This window comes from Perognathus longimembris, chromosome 24 (genome assembly GCF_023159225.1).
Source record: "Perognathus longimembris pacificus isolate PPM17 chromosome 24, ASM2315922v1, whole genome shotgun sequence".
NCBI classification, from domain to species: Eukaryota; Metazoa; Chordata; class Mammalia; order Rodentia; family Heteromyidae; genus Perognathus; species Perognathus longimembris.
The window spans coordinates 26,353,534-26,366,269 of NC_063184.1; positions in this window are offsets into that span (position 1 = coordinate 26,353,534).

Consider the following 12,736-nt stretch of genomic DNA (forward strand, 5'->3'; position numbering starts at 1 on the left):
AACCCATTTGAGCTGTTGGTCCCAAGATCTTTCAACAGGACACCGTCCTTGTTACAGGAGAGGGGGATTTAAGGGGACAGAAAGGCTGCCTGCAGTCCTTTTCAGTAGCTAGCGGAGACAGGGTTCCCAATTTACAGGGACGAATAAAAGGATACAGGAGCTGGGTGGGCCTTCGTTGTGTGCCCATCACCGTTTCAATGAAGTTACTGTGATACAAACTGGGGAGTTCATTCCTCTCTTCGCTATGAACCATCGAGTAACTTGGACACCTAGGCTGGGGCTAACCCTGAAGCTGGGCACCAAAGAGAAAATGCTGGCCAAAATCTAGGGGAGCCTTTTTCCTCTCAAGGATGGGGATCTTTTCAAGGATCTAGGCTTTCAGAGGGAGGACTGAAAAAAGCACTGAGCAAGCCCCACAGGTTAATCTCCTGTGGGGGAAAGTGCTAGCACAGGAGCAAGAGGGAGATGTGGCAGTCAGGCCTGGGACATCAGAAACTTCTCTAGCAAGGGTGAGAACTGAGGATCCTCCCCAGGGTGTCCGTGGAGACATCTGATGCAGCAGGAAGAGGCTGGGGGAAGGCATTCCCAAACCATCCAAGTTGGATACCCTCTGGTGGGGGAAGACCAAAGTATATTCTAGAATGAAAGAGAGGCAGCGTGGTTGAGTTAGTAGAAAGACAGAGGCTTTGGAAAACCACTGGAAACGGTGCGATTACCCTGAAAGGCAATGAGTGGCTCCTGGAAGGATTTCTTCAGGAGATGGTGAGATGGATTTACGGACAAATCATTTTTTCTGGAGGCCATGGGGAATAGAGTACAGCTGATGAAGAAGGCATCAGTGATGTGGCTACTGGAATGGTCCCAGTAGGAGACTGTAGCATAGGCCGTTAGGCAGGAGTGACTGAGCCCAGGCTGAAATGCGAGTGATGGATTGTTGGGCACCGGCTTATAGCTTTAAGAGGCGGTCCTAGGCCTGCGTGGCTGCTAGCCCCGCCTCCCGCCTTGGACCCCGTGGTGGGCGGAACCCAGGGGGCTGTCCTATGGGACGTGACAACAGCCCATAGAGGAAGTCCCGTGATGTCACTGTGATGGACAGCCCTATCAGCCTGTCGCCATGTCCAGCTAGCCACTCCAAATCCCTCCCCTTCCTGCCACCATTACTGCTATATAAACCCTACCCTGAAAATAAAACCTCGGATTTCGCGCCACGTTTTCCCCGAAGCCCCTGGTATCCTGAGTCCTTATTTAAATGTAAGGGGGCTGGGTGGGCGTTTTTCGCGACTTACACACGTCCTTGGCTTTTCACACTAGGGTACGCCCCAGCCTTTCCCCTGAGGGTCGGGAGAGAGCGCATGAGGGCCGAGAGCCCTACAATGGATGATGACGGGAGAGCTCTCTCCCACTTCCTCTCTGTGGTCACTGCTACGAAGAACCATGGCTATCAAAGCAGAAGTATCTGTTAAGATGAGCGTAGCTGGGTGCTGGGGGGGCTCACACCTGTAATCCTAGCTATTCAGGAGGCTGAGGTCTGAGGATTGCAGCTTAAAGCCAGAGCAGGCAGGAAAGTCCGTGAGACTCTTATTGCCTATGACCCACCAGAGAACCAGAAGTGACACTGTGGCTCAAAGTTGTAGAGTACCAGCCTTGAACACAAAAGCTCAGGGACAGTGCCCAGGCCCTGAGTTCAAGCCCCACTGCTGACAAATCATGACCTTCCAGATGGACAGAGCTATGGGTGATAGTGTGAGAGTACTTGTAACTCAGTCATCTGGGAGACCTAGTAGATTTCCCTTCCCTCTATCCCCAAAGTTCCTGGCTCTGGGCTAGCTCCATTGCACCCTCCCTCTTGCTCTTGCTCTTGAGTACTTTCTTGGAGAGCCTCCTTTTCAAGAATGGCACCCACAAATCATCTTGGACCACATTGGGGCACAGTGGCCTGTGTCAGCCTGGTGATTCAGTTATTATCCATTAGGTGCCCAATGACATCTCTCAATTAGAGGGCAGCGAGGGCTCCCCTCCCCCAATTAATCTCACCCGCAGAGGAGACCCAGGTTAGCTTCTGCCACTCACTTGCAGAACTTACTACCACACAAGCACAAGAGGGTCACATGACTGGAGCTGTAAGCTCTGTGGAGTCTCAGCTTCTTATCCGGACACTCAGATACACCCCACATGGAAGCCTGAGTCCCAGCATCTCCTTGGAGGAGATGTGAGGCCATCCAGTTGCAAGATTCAGTTAGCTCAGACCAGGGGGAGCAGACTTTATCTCCAGATAGTGTCTTCCTGGTGATGTCTGGAAATAGCACGTACTAGCCTTTCCCTACTGGGTAGCTGGTAAACTTGGGAGTCCAAGTTTGATGGTCTACAGTGCATTTGGTTAATCCTCAGATGCTGTCAGTACAGAATCAACGTCACCTCACTCCTCTCCTTCTGTGGCTCTCATTGGGTGTTCAATTCTTCAAACACAGTCTGCTTCTCACGAGTCTTCTAGCTGCCACCCCCACTTCTCCCCTCCACTCTCCCACCTTGCCATCAGACGGATCTTCCCAAACAGGGAGTAGGATTCTGTTTTGCTAAGTTGTCCAGGGGCAACTCCACCTCCTCCCTGCCTTCCCTCTCATGCATTTGGGGTTGGCGTCTTTCAGTGACTATTATACACCAAGCTGTGCCTCTGTACAAACAACTCCCACGGAAACCCCCACACCGGAAGGCCCTGTGTTCCTCTCCCATCCTCTCACCTGAGCCTCAATTCAAATACAACCCCACCAGCTGGCTCCTCCAGCCTCACCTTGGGGCTCCTCTTTGGCTGTGCTCCCATCAACTTGTTATGTCTGACATCACAATTATCCTCCTGTACTGTCACTGGTTATGTGTCTGCCTCCCTCCTAGCTTCTAGCCTCGTTTCAGGTACTTGTGGACAGCTCATTGGGCCCAGCAGGCCACCTGCTTCACTGCAGACGCAGCTAAATATTTATTCAATGAATGATCACTTTCCATGCCCCGAGTTGTCTATTTGGCGCTTATTTGTTTTGTTTTATAGCAGATTTTAGATTCCTCACCTTCTCAAGGCATAGAAAGTGACACAGATGAGATCGTTGTTGGCTCTGTTGTCAAATTCCCAGGAGCCTGAGTGGCATCTTAGAGACTTGTTTCAAATATCGATTCCCAGGCCCTCAGTATCCAGAATTCACATAGCATAGATTTGGTGAATTTTAGGGGTTCCCACACATTTTAAGTATGTAAAGTGGAATTTTATTAACATAACCATCATCTCTATCTAACTCTAGAACATTTTTATTCCCCTAATGAGAAACCCACATTTGTCAGTAGTTATTTTCCATTCTTCTTTTCTCTAGTTCCCTGGAAACCAGGTGGTTACTCCTTGATCTTTACCAATTTGTATGTTTTCCATTTTTCCTATTAAGGGAATCATGCAATATGCACTGTTTTGTGATGGCTTCATTTACTTAGCTTTAGGTTTTTTTTCCCCCCTAAGGTTCCTTGATGTGGTAGCATGTATCAATACTTTGTTATTCTTGTGACTGAATAATATTCATAATAATAGTCACACATTTGTGTGTGTATCTGTGAGAGAGATTTTCTTTATCTATTCATCAGTAGATAGATACATGTTTTCACTTTTTATCTACTACAAATTGTGCAGATATGAACATTTGTGCTCAACATTTTGTTTGGACCTTTGTGTCCAGTTCTCTCTGTTAACAAATGCAAGAGAGTGGAGTCCTCTGTGTTCAACTTCCCGAGGCAATGCTGAAACCTTCACTTTTTGAGAAATCATTGTTTGATTCCAAGAGTTTTATCATTTAGCCCTTATGTTTTGATTATTGATCCATTTTGAATTTATTTTTGTATATGGTGTGAGGTCAGGATCCAAATTTATCCTTATGCATGCGAATAAGCATTGTTGGTTGAAAAGGTGTTTCCTCGCAAAGGGTCTTGTCTCTGTTATGGAAAACCAATTAGCTATAAAAATGAAGGTTTGTATCTGCACTTCCACTTCTAGTTCGTTGGAATGTGTGTCCAGCCTTATGCCTGTGTCACAAACTCAAATGGCCAAAAAAAAAAAAAAATCACTATGACAAAACTTGCTCTCAAGTGTAGTTGCTGTGGATAGAAGCCGGTTCAGAGCAATGGCTCCCAGCCAGATGGAGCGTCATAATCATCACAGGGTCTTGAAGAAACAAACAGTACCTCAGTCCCCAGGTCTCCTGGGCTCCTTTCTCCCCTCTTGTTTTGCTTCAGTAGGGTAAAATGGGGCTCAGGAAACTGTTAACAACCAACCACTGTTATGATCATCTAGAATTGGGAATTTCTGGTCCAAGTCACATTTAACATCTCAACGTAAAGGACTTGTAGTATTAGGAAAGAGAAAATGTAAGGTGGAAAGCTGACACCAAAACATGTTAAATAAGCATGCTGTATGTATTTGGATGTTGGAAGGTATCTCTCCAACAAAAAGGCTGAAGATACTTCTGCACAGAGCACGAAGGTGCAAGGACACGTGTTCCTCTGAGATGTCCAGATTGGGGAGCAGCTAGCCCAGCACATCAGTGTGTGTGGAGATAGGAGACCTGACCCAAGGCCAGGCAGTCCGCCTTCCCCCATGTTCCTGCAGCCCCGTGCTTTCTGTCTATCTTCCCAGTAGACTGTGGGTCTTGGATCCCCAATGCCCATTGCCACATCTCACAGATCCCAGGTAGTCAATACAACATTGAATGAAATGAAACATTTTTCTACATTTAGTCAAATGTGTAGCAAATGCATAGGTCAAATGGCATAGCATAGGCTTTGTGTGAAAATGCTAGGTATGTAGTGCTTTGCAAACAGAATAGGGAGAGAATTAAGCCGTGGGATTTAAAAGATTATTAAAGGAATAAAACCCCAAGCAATTATTTTTGAACCACGGTTATCATCTCTGTCCCCACCCACCTGCCTACCAACTGTATTTGTCAGGGTCCCAACAGGAAACAGATGGCTCACCAGCACTGAATGGAGGAACTATTTACAGAAGAGTGGGTAGAATTCGGAGAACAAGGAACAAAGCCCCTGCGACTAACCACAGTGAGATATCTAACCATTGCCAGGCCTGTACAAGGACAAAGGGTCAGGACAGGTGGGCCAGGATTTTAGCAGGAGCTGGAATGCAAGGGAGGAATGCCTAGGAGGACCTGAAGGCGGGACAGGAAATCCCTGTGGGAGAGCAATCTGAGAACAACTGGAACATCCTTGGGCAGGAAGACCTGGGTGGCTTCCGTAGGAATCCATTGTAGACAAAGAACTTAGGCTGCCAAAGCAAATTGGTTAGGTAGGGCTTAGCTTATGGCCTGTCTGACTTCATTACATTATTCATTAGGCACTTATTGGGCCTTCTTATATGCTAGACACTGTTCCGGGCACGCGGGACGCAAGGATAGAGAAGATACTTTCCTGCCTTTAGGAAGTTCACAGCGGTGAACATAGACCCAATACAACAGTACATAGGTGAGTGAGTGCATCCATTTCCAAGGCTGCTATAAAATGTACCACAGATTGTTTAGTTGAACGGCAGCAATGTGCTGTCTCCCAGTCCTGGGGGCTAGAAGTCCACGATCAAGGTTTCAGCTAGGCTGCTTCCTCCTGAGGCCTCTCCTCGGTGTCTGGCAATCTCTGGTGTTCCATGGCTTCAAAAGCATTCTTCCCCCCTCTGCCTTCATCTCAACATGGCGTTCTCCACACATGTGAGTCTGGGTCCAAATTCCCCTCTTGATAAGGGCACCAATCTTCCTGAATGAGTATCCACTAATTACATCTGGATTGACCTTATTTCTAATTAAGATCACATTCAGGGATTCTGTGGTTGGGGTTTCAGTATATCAGTTCTAGGGACAGAAGTCATCCCATCGTCATGGGGCTGTACTTGGGGCATTTAGAACCATGTACATGGTAGGTGTGGAGTATATGACTTATTGAGAGGACTTACTGGTATTAAAGGACGAGTAAGAGATAGCCAAGTAAAGAGGTGATTGGGCCAAAGAGGAGAAGGGAAGCAGGATGTCCTCATCATGGGGTGGAGGGGGAGAGGTGGAGAAACAAGACACAGTTCCAGCAGTCTGGTGCTCAGGAACTGACAGGTCATGACCATGGAAGGGTCACAACTCTTGTTCTAAAGACCTTGTGTGAACTGCACAGACTATGACATCTGTCAAGGAAATGATGTAAGAGTTAAGCAGACACTTGACAAGTCCAGTTTTACCTTTCTGAAGGGGCATTCTGGCAGCCAAGTAAAAGAGGGCAAGACCTGCAAACAGGACAAGGACCCAGAGACTGTTGTGTCTAGTAAAGTGAGAAAGTGGGGGTAGAGAGCCATGAAAGGCACAGGAGAGACACGGGTGGGGGGAATGGTGATTTGAGTGGGGGGCATGGAGAGGGGAGGGACAGGGCTTAAGGAAGGCAAGGAAGGTGAAGAAGGAAAATGCATAAAGTCTTCATTGCTAATTTGAATATGCATAGTGGTACCTATGGGAAAAGTTAGGAGGAAGAGCTAGGTTAGAGAGAAGGCTGCTTTGGGAGTTATTTGCATGTCCCAGGAGAGAGGATGAGTTTCACCAGGGAGCGAGTGTGGTGGAGTGAGACCAGCGTTGAGTCAGAACAGCATCCAGGGCCACCAAGGTGCACCAATCTCAGACCATTTCAGAGAATAGAGAACACAACCTACAGGAGACATGACAGACCAGGGGTTGTCAAAGAAGGTTATCTGTATTTTCAAATACCACAGAAAGTTCTAGTAAGGAAAGGACTGAAACTATTCAATGCGTCATCAGAGATGGTGTCGGTCACCCACCGAGCATAGAATTGGTAGCTGGGATCAGAGGCCAGAGGACAAAGAGGTGAAGAATGAATGGACTTGGAGTGGCCCAAAGTTTGGACAACAGTGGGATAAGTAGAGAGAGACAGATATGACAAAGTGGAGAGGCCGATATAGATCATGTAACGAATACATGCACCAGAAGAGATTGAAGAAATGAAGCAGAGGTGCTGACCATCCCAGTCCGAGGGAGGGAAACACACCTCTGAGCCTGATGGTGAGGAGGGGTGTGGACAAGAAGGTGTTTTCGGACCGGGGTGGAAAGCTGAGGGAGATGGACTCATGACCTTGAAGTTGGAGACAAGCATATCTACTGACGATGAAAGTGCGAGTCAGCACCTTGGGGGCAGTGTTAGAGGACTTGAACTCATCACCCAGGGACAGAGGAGAGAGAGGTTTCTGAGAACAACTAAAGACATGAAGGAGGTGGAGACCAGGCTCCTGTTATAGCCTGGCCTCGCCACATGCACCTGCCTCCCCGGTGCCCAGCCTCAGAGACTGAACAAGGACAAAGGTAGACAGGACCCCTTGCATCCAGATGAGGGCTCCCTTTAGTGGGTGGTAGGGGAGATGGGGAGTCTAGTGACACCTCTTTTGCCAGCAGGTCCCTGGAGCCCAGGAGAAATGGAAGGAGGACAGAAGAACCTAACCAATGAACAGACAAGGAGGGTCCAGTGTGAGGACTCAGGTTGGAAAGGTACACAGATGTGCTGCAAAGGGTTTTGTTTTGTTTTTAACATTCTGTGACATTCAGGGGACCAGCCAAGATCAGTGCAAAGGATTCTAGTGACTTTGCAAATCAGTCATCTAAAAGCATCCAAGTTGCATCAAAGAGGAGAACACACAAGATGAATTTCAAGTACACTGGCCCCATGAAGCTGTCACTAATTATTGTGATGGGGAGGAGGTTAGCTTTTGAGGTAGTAAAGGAAGAGACCATTGGATTTCCCCTTTATCAGAATCTGTTGAAGCATGTCAGTCCTTTGTCAAAACAGCATCTCTTCCCATGAATAATGCAGCCCTGCTTTGCAGGGAGAGGCCATAGATAAAGAGCAGTGAGCACCGGGCTCCAGAAGAGTTTCTCCCGCATCCTGAGCTCTCCTGGTTGAGTGGTTGATCCGTGGCAAAGAACGCCTCCGTGGTCCAGCTGCATCACCCACGCGGGGCGCACTGAGACCCGCGCTCTGATGTGCAAAGAGAGCCTGCGACGCTCATCAAATCGCCAACCAGGGTGTTGGCGGTGCCACACACGGGCCTCCAAGCTGTTGGCAGCTGAACCTGGGGCTGCCAGAGCCAGGTCCGGCCGCAGGGTGGGCACGGCCCCAGGAGCGCAAGTCAATCTGTATTCCAGTGCGCATCCCGGGCCGTGCTGCCGACCCTGCAGCCAGATGCACCAAGCCAGGCCCAGGCTGGGGAGGCAGAGACACTGTTGGGGCGCACACAGAGCCCTTTGTTCAGCAGGAGTGCACGCAGGAGAGGAAGCAGCTCCCCTCCAGATCTCCCCTCCAGGCCTGGGAAGAAAGGCCCTCCCTGGGGCTGCTGGCTCACCAGCGTTGGGGAGGGGGTGGGAAGAGAGAGAGGAGCCTGGCTGAAAGCTAGTTGGCGATTGCACGTCCAAAAATGGAGCCTGAAGGGCCTTGGCAAGAACTGAGGACTTGGGTGTCACGCACAGAGCCTGCTCCTGTGTCGGGCTGGCGGGGGGCCTTGGCAGTCTCTGCTTAGTAAATGTAGCAAGAAAGTGGCAGTGACAGAGGAGGCTCTATCCACCCCAAGGCGGGATGAAATGGTGTGGATGACAAGGAGCCCCTTGCTCTACGTGCTAGAAGCGCAGAAGAGCAGACAGATTCAATAGGGGGCCAGGGCTGGGGAGGTAATTACCATTTTCATTTTTGGCAGCTGCAGCAGCTGCTCTGAAGTGGCCTTGCATCCATTGAAGGACACTCGTGTGCAATCCAGAACCTTCTCTCTCTGTCTCCAACAGCACCCCCCCCCCATAAAAACAAAACTAGGATGCCATATGACTGAGTTGGCATCTTCAGATCGCTCTGGCTGTGGAGAAGTTTCTAGATCACCACCTAGCAGGCCTCAGGAGGTATAGACGAATGGGTTCCATTCCAATTATTTTCAAGAATTAGTTTCAGATAATAAGAGCCATCTCTCTTTAAACAAAACAAAACCTTCCTTCTTTCCTTAAAGGAGGGATTTCCTTATTCGTTGAACTGTAGAAATAATTGTCACAGAAAGCTACTGCTTTGTGAATCTACCGACGCAAAAAGTTTGCTGCCTGGCAAACACGTTCAGTGATTTCCAATTTTCCAGCAAAGAAGAGAGTTAAAAGCAGTTCCATGGAGGGCCAGGCATGATGGTGTGTACCCGTAATCTCAAGAGAAGAAGGTAGGATAACTGGCTGATGCGGCTACTCGGGCAAAAGGGCGAGACCCTACAAGAAAAACAATTAACAGTAAAGAAGCTATGGACATAGCTCAAGTGGCGCTAATGTGAGACCGTAAGTCCAGTTCCCAGTACCACATATAGGAGAGAAAGAGAAAAAGGAATCCTCTGGGCTCCTAACCCTGCAGATCTTTGCACCCCACCCCCACCAAAGGTAAAGATGGGGCAGTTGAGAGAGGAGGTCTGCCAGGCTTGCAGAAGGCTCCCCTGAGAGGTGAGAGAACTCCAAAGGCAGAATCTAGCTCCTGTCTGCTTCCTTTGGCCTCAGTTATGTGTGTCTTTGTTTTTCAGTTTTTAAACTAAAAGAAAAAGCAAAAAAGAAGTTAAAAAAAATAGTGGTGAGAAAGTTGTTGCTTCCTTAATGAAGCCACCTGCTGGCTAGCACCTGAAATTCCTTTAAAGAAGCACAAATCCCTTCATTCTATAGGGATAAATGAAGAGCTTAGGATGCAAATGCCTGCAAGCCTTTACGCACTGATATAAATAAGTTCCACTCTGCTCAAGTGATAATAGAATATTCTACCCCACCTGTACTGAGATAGAAAGCGTAAGTAACACCTACCAGTATTATACAGCCTTTACAGTTCTAGAACAGTTCTTTCCAAACCTATTTAACTTATATTTAATAAGATATATAATAAAACATTATATATAATATATATGTATACACATGGATATATATCTATATCTATATAGATATAGATATATGTAGATATCTATCTATCTATCTATATATCCTGAGAAACTTCAGTGAACCCAAACTTAAGGGACAACAGGAAGCCATTTAAAGGGTTTATAGCAACATGGGTAATGGCCTAACTCATCTTTCTAAAAAAAAAAAAAAAAAAAAAAAAAACCATTGTAGCGCCAGACACAAATGGGAAGAGCAAGAAGGCCACTCTCGTTGTCCAGGTAAGAGGTAATAAGGACATTTTTTCCTAAGAAGAAGCAGGAATGAGAGGGGAGGAGACCTCAGAGATACTACAGTGCTATAAAATAAAATGGGTGAGCTTCAGTGATGGCTATGGGGAAAGGAAGAGTGGTAGTCATCAATGGCTTCTAATCCATCCTCCACATTTGAGCAGGAGTTGATGGTGCTCTGGGTGGGGACATGGCCACCGAAGGAGGAACAAGCTTTAGAGGTAAGAAGGTGAATCAGTTCGGGGTATGCTCAGGTTTAAGTTGGCATGAACATAGAGATCATACGAAGACTACCATTGCTCTCTTTGACTTAGGTGACTGGGTCAAGAAAACATCTAGTCCAGTCAATATCTAGCTTGGTCCCTCCTGCAGTGACTCCAGTGCACAAAAACAAATAACAGGTAGAGGTAGTGAAATGGAGACGAACGCTCCTCAGGTATGAAATGTGCCTCCCCTGGGCACCCTACATTCCCTGCAGAAGAGTGGAGGGAGAAAGCAGTTGCTGTCATGTACATATGGAAGATGCTCTTATTTACCCCACAGTGCTGATCCCTGACTCCCCGCAGCCGGTGGCCACATGTGGACTGCTCGGCTAGAGCATGAGAAAGGAAAAGGCAGCACCTCGGGTGTCCTCTATTTCTGTGGGCTCTGCTGGTCCAGCCTGGCTAATGGGATGATGGGCTGCTATTGATGGGGCTCCTTCTTTCTAAAGGCAAATAAAAGGAAACCACTATGAGAGAAGTCATGCAGATAAAAAGGCTCATTTTAAGACCCCTTACACTCTGTACAGTTCATTTTTTCCTACGTCTTCTCATTGATTATACTATCTTGGGGGGCGGGGGGGGGGGGTTCTTTTTCAGTGGCTGTCGGTACCTGCTTTGATTTCTCCTTTCCAAGCAAGATTTTAGTCAATGGACAAAGAGACTTCGCCAAGCTATGCTCAGCCTAGAAAAGGCTAGCCAAGCAGACCTCCCTAAATCCCACCACACCAAGGATTTTGCACCTCAGGCCTGACTGTTTCTAAAATGCTTGGAAGTCTGCAAACAAGAGAAAAGCGGATTTCCTCTTCTGGGCATAAGAAGACTATGTGCTTTCTTTTTTCCTTTTTTTTTTTTTTTCCTTTTACAAGAAAGCCACCCTCTATCTTTTCTTCATAACTCAATCTCTTTCTAATTTACACAAATGTAAAGGCCATAATTAAGGATGTCTTGAGTGCCTCTCCAGAGAAATAAGAGTATATTCTATTCTCACAATGAAATAAAATGGGTATTTGAATCCTGGTCCTCTAGAAACAGAGATGGAGCAAGGATTCAGTGGGAAGAGGCACAAGGTGGGTGATGATAGTCACGAGAGGTGAGGGAAAGTGAGCCACTCCACAAGAGGGCCCCCCTTGGTGGCTGGAAGCCACCCAGGAAGGACAGCGAGGGGCTTCGCTGGTGTTTATTGGGCATGGAGATTTCTCTAGCAAGAGAAACGCACCTCATCTCTCAGAGCAGGGCACAGGAGAAAGGAGCAAGATGCATTTGTGAGTCTCCCTTTCTGCCTTTCCCCGCCCATCTACCAATTTGTATCTCCTTCCTCCCGCCAGTGATTCTTTTTTCAGAATACCAGGTCCCTTACCTTACACCGTAGAGTTTTATTCAACTCCCAAAGTGAAGAGGCAGGAGGGAAAAAAAAACAAACCTCTCAGTCTTCCCCCTCCGTTGGGAAACCTCATCAAGGTGTTGCCTGTATTTATTATGGTTGTACAGACTCAATCACCTTTAAGACAGAGCGGAAGGGGACAGCGGAAGAAGTGAAGGGAGAAGCCAGCATTCATAAGATAGGGGAAAACGAGGACCAAGGGGAGGAGAGGGAAGAAGATGAAGGCGAAGAAAAGGAGGCCGGTTCAGCTAAGCAATCCGAGAAGGAACCTAACATCCATGTCTCTATACAATGAAGGACATTATTCTCTTTCTCCAGGCATTACAAGAGTGCAGAAAGACACCAAAGAGGCACTGTGGACAATGAGGTAGTCTAAGAAGTGTATTGAATGGACCCAGAAAACAGGACGAAGAGGTAGGGTTGGTTGGTTAGGCTTTTGTATTTGGTGCCCCAGGAACCTGGGGGCAGAGAGCACTGAAGGAGGGCAGAAAGGTGAAGGCACTTCCACTGCGGGGAAGGGGTATGGGGTCTTGGGGTGATGAGAAGTGCTGTTGAAGACTTGAGCCCAGATCTTTTAAACCTAAATTCTTCTCCCATTGGATGCTAGAAACCCAAAGAGGAGTCTGGGGTGGGGGGGGGGGGGAGACTCTCCTCATGTGATCCATCTCAGGGAGCTGCCCGGAGTGGTCTACGCCCTAATCTTGGATGCCACCTCCCCAGCACTACCTTGGGCCACAGGCAGGAAACTCTCATACCTGTCTTTGCACTCCTCCATCATCTCTCCTCCCACCTGGATTAGTTGGAGAAGAAAATCAGCGGTCATTTCTCGGGCTGCTTGGCTGGGTGGGTGTAGCT